The sequence below is a fragment of the Etheostoma spectabile genome, chromosome 15 (assembly GCF_008692095.1).
Source record: "Etheostoma spectabile isolate EspeVRDwgs_2016 chromosome 15, UIUC_Espe_1.0, whole genome shotgun sequence".
Taxonomy (NCBI): domain Eukaryota; kingdom Metazoa; phylum Chordata; class Actinopteri; order Perciformes; family Percidae; genus Etheostoma; species Etheostoma spectabile.
The window spans coordinates 3052665-3057303 of NC_045747.1; the positions used below are offsets into that span (position 1 = coordinate 3052665).

At 39.7% G+C, this 4639-nt stretch overlaps 1 protein-coding gene across 3 annotated transcripts in view; it reads left to right on the forward strand.

Moving 5' to 3' along the window:
* Nucleotides 1–994, forward strand: part of pdgfbb (platelet-derived growth factor beta polypeptide b) — a 13429-nt gene extending 12435 nt beyond the window's left edge. For all 3 annotated transcript variants that reach the window (XM_032537818.1, XM_032537820.1, XM_032537819.1), the window contains exon 8: nucleotides 1–994. This exon is cut by the window's left edge and continues 329 nt beyond it. The gene's annotated coding sequence lies outside the window, so the exon portion shown is untranslated.
* Nucleotides 995–4639: the final 3645 nt, after the last annotated feature.

The window sequence follows — 4639 nt, forward strand, 5'->3', positions numbered from 1 at the left end:
GGGGGGGGGGCGTGAAACTGCATCGCTGTAAAACTGTGGACGATGGTGCAATTTCGAAACTCTTTTGGAAACCTTGCTTTGATATCAACAGAGAGAAACTGCACTTATACTTATGTTGACAGAACCGAGTCTACGTGGGGTTTAAATGACGTTTGTCGCTGAAAGACTTTTTTGATAACGATGAGACGGACGATTTGGTGGAAAAATGGACATTACAATTTTGTGTCATTGAAGAATCTCTTGTATTGTAATTGGATAATTTTAGAGACAATCATTGATAGACTTCAAAAACAAAGGATGTCGACTAACATGAGCAGTATATTTCCATGTGGACAAAATTCTTACTGAGGGCTTAGTGTTGGGAAGATAAAGCTGTGTTGATTTACCCTACTAAGGCCTGATATCATTTATTAGCTCCGTAAAAACAGTGATGGTCTCTCTTTAACCATATTTAATTACATTTAACTCATTGCAAACACTGGAATTACACAGATGTGATTGGAGGGCAAAACAAATGTTGCATTTCAAAATTTCATCGTAGGTGTGAAGAAAAAGGTGTGCGAGGCAATAGCATTACACCTGCGACCTGATGTTGTGCTATGTTCCCTATTTATTTATCTCTGCCACTACTGTGGATTAACTTTTTATATGAATACTGCATAAAAGATGTGGTTGAGATATGTAACAGTGCTTTGTGATGACTGGGTGGTTCAAACGGAAAGAAACTCAGAGCAAGTTTCGTTTGGAAAAAAAAAATGAAAAGACAAAAAGATGGAAACCTTCTGCATCCTCCCAGGACCATGAGGTGTTTGACTTCTGTGTAAAAAAACAACAACTGTGTGTTTGTTTTGTATGCCTAAGTGTGTGGTGTAGTGTGTGTAAGAGCTTGTGCCTACACCTGCTGTACACTTCTGTCATGCATCTCAATACTCAGGTAGAAGCATGTCCAGTATCTGTTTCTCTCATTGATAAAGACATGTCTCTAAACCACTGAGACAATCAAATTCCTTTTGAACTCTGGGAGGAGGGGAAAGAAACACCTAGCCTACAACACATTTTTCTTTAAGTGCCCGTACTGTATTTCTTTGTTAAGGCTTTAGTGCGTAACTGTTTGATATTAATGAACGTCCGTTACATTCAAGCCATTGGCAAAGTAGTTGCTACAAAGCTAAGTGAGACTATGAGCTCCACACAACTCTCTGTATTTCTCAGTATGGCTATGTTCAGAAGATTGTGGTGTCTGGTGACTTACCCATGCATAAACTCGAGTGAAGATAATTGCCTCTTCTGAAAAGGCCATGTTTTTTTTTTTAAATCCTACACGTCCTCGTTGGCTACTAGCAACTGTGTGGAGGCGGGGTGGGGTCGCGTGCAAAATTATAGAAGACTTGTATCATGTGGACGCGCCAACAGTTTGGTTGTCAGTACTTAGAATTCCTGATGGGGGAAACAGAAACTACGCCTTATTATAGCTTTGATCTACCACACATCGTTTTTGATATTGGAATCACAGAAAACTAAAAGGGTCAAAACAAGTACATGAAAAAGCCAAACATTTCAAATGTAGATGTTGTTTTTGTGTCCTTTATATTTCCATAAGTAACAAGACGTAGCAACACACTGGTGATGCTGTTTGTGACCAATAATCCATAATCAATCAAACATCTTAAGTTATTGAAAAACATGGCTTGTACTTTCTTCATGCCAACTTACAACTGTTACTGATTTTGTCTGTTTTATTATAAGATATGATGAAAAAAACAGAATGTTTGTGATAACTTTGTCACTTAATGCTATTTTCAAATGGGTATAATAAGCTAATGTGCTTAAATCTTAAATCTTTTGTTTTGTGTTTTTATTCCTTTTTCACAGTTACTCTTCTATTATCTCAAATTAGCTTCCAAAAGGCAAAAACTTTATTATGACATACAATACATTCAAAGAAACTCTCATCTGCGCCAATAATGAATGTCAAAGGGATTTTCAGTGTCTACTTTCATTCTAGCTGTTCTGTGAGGTTGTTAGGGTTAGGCTAGTCTCATATTGTCAGACCTTCCTCCACAGCACTGCACAGCAAGGTCTGGCGAGTCTACACAGCATTCCAGGATGAGAGAAAAACGTGCTCTGGTTTATTGGCATGTCTTTAAACCAATCACAATCATCTTAGGCGGTGCTAAGCGCCGGACAGAGCCACGGTGCCGCTGCAAAATAGCCCCGGGAAGAAACTTTTTTTGGTGGAAGATGTGCTCGTTCAAAGGTTGTTTTAGTCGTGTAACAGTAAACTGAGATTGGACAGACTGTGTAGCTAGCTGTCTGGATTTACCCTGCAGGGATCTGAGGAGCAGTTAACCATAGATAAATTGACTGGAGTTTAAAATTCCAACACATAGAAATAGTAAGCTAACGGACATCTGGACAAAAAGAACATAAGGTGGAATTTCCGGCAGTAACGGAGCAGAACATCGTGGATATAGACTATGGTTAGGGTTAGATGAGAAGATAAGGGTTACATCTTGTTACTAATAAAGTGAGTCACATGTAAAATTATTAAGGAGATTATTGCTGCGTTTGGCATCATATTTATTCACTGCAATGTCGCGTTGTTGCAGGGTTAGGGTTAAATTGTCGGTGTGGATGCCTACGCAGTATGCTTGTGTTGTCGTTCGCTGGGTACGATCTAGCCTCTACCCAAAAGAGTTCAACAAATTTAAATACTGACTTGATGACCATGCGAGAGGAAGTGAAGGGATCACCTAAATGTTTACAATGCATGTTGTGGGGCATATAAATGTGTGTAGCAAATTTCATGGAAACCCATCAGATAGTTTTCCAGGCATTTAATGAAAATCCAAAAGTAAAGTCAGGGGATCACCAAAGTCATTAGGGGTCATCCTCTAAACATCATGGATGTCTGTGCCACATTTCATGGCATTTCTTCCAATAGCTGAGATATTTCAGTCTGAAACAAAGCAGAAAACAGTTCTTTTGTAACTCCAAACTCTTAAAGGAAGGATGAAACCTGACTTTTGTATGACATCATGAACTCTCTGACTTTATACCACCTTGTGTGGATTTATTTACTAAGCCTGTTTGGCATGTTGTGTCTACACAGAGCATCTGCAGCCCCTAGAGACATCATATTGACTCCTGAAATTCATTTTGAGGTTCAGCACTGTCTTGTATTGAACGGTAGTCCCAGGGATGCACAATGCGGTTTGTCAATCTGACAAAGGGAGGAGAGAAAAGAAAGAGTGGGGGTTGATGTACTGTAGGTGAACTCTGGCACACACCCTCTTTGTGGTTTGTTTTTCACATTTACTAACTTGACTCTTGGCTGCAAAAACTCCCCAACTCAGCAGCCAGCTGCACAGCTATGTTTGCTAATTATCTAGTCAAGAAGTCATTTACTCTGCTGTCTAAATGGAATCATACGAGGATGGTTTTGACACACACAATACATGTCCACAGATTTAAACCATATTTAATTGATTGTTTTGCATCTGCCTCTCACCCTAAATCCCCCTGTACGTGACTTCTGAAATTCAATGTGTATTCTGGAACTCATGCATTACTTCCAGTTGCCCTACTGTCAATCTCACACAGACGTACTACTTCTAAACAGCAGGCCATCTCCAAATTCAGCATCGAGGTGAGATGCCTGTTTTTCCGCGGGTGTCCAAACAGCTCCCCAAGCAGCTCCCCAACCCCCGCGTGCGTCAAACAGGAGGGGGAAAGATAAGTGCGTGTTGGCTTGTTGACTGTGACTAACATACACAGGGGTCAACCACCATGACAGTGTGGGGTAGGGTCTCTGAGGAACCAGAGACTGTGACTAAAGACACAAGATGGTCCATAGGTCACTGATTGACCTTAAAAGACGATATGGCTTGTTGGGTCTCAACAACACTTTTACCTAACCAGCAAACAACCACTGGAACAATATGATTACCCCATCGAGACCAGAACCGGGCGATCAATTTAACAAAGACCAAACTGATTACGAACCGTGACCTAACCATTATCATTAGTTAGTTTCAATCAAAACCTGTTGTGTCAACTGTGTTGGGTTTCATTGGTGGGGCATACTGATGCCTTTAGCAGGGTTTCCGCTGGGTCTTAAAAAGTCTAAAATTTCAAAATCAATATTTTAGGCCCTAAAAGTCTTATAGTATTGTGTTCTAGGTCTTAAATCATTTTAAACAGGTCTTCATTTTCCTACGTCCGTGTAAAGCTACCTCTAATGCTCATTCAAATGCTCCTGCAGCACTTTCGTGTTGATTTGTTTTTTAATTCTGTTGTGTTTCCAAATATAATTTGCTGTATTATGACTACAAATGAGACCAACGTGCAACTTATATTGAAGCTAATCAGCTTTTGCGTGATTGGTCTCTTTCGGATTGTACCACAGACATAAAGCGGATTTTATTTGTTTAAATTTGATTGATAATGGTCTTAAAAAGATCTTAAAAAGTCTAAAATTTGACATGGTGAAACCTGCTTTACAGTACTCATTGTGGGGACATAAGTCACACAGTCACATTGTGAGGACTCATCTCAGGTCCAATCTTATTTTAATTTTCAGGGTATGAGTATGGTGAATGTCAGTCTCTGGAAACAATGTGTGTGTGTGTGTGTGTGT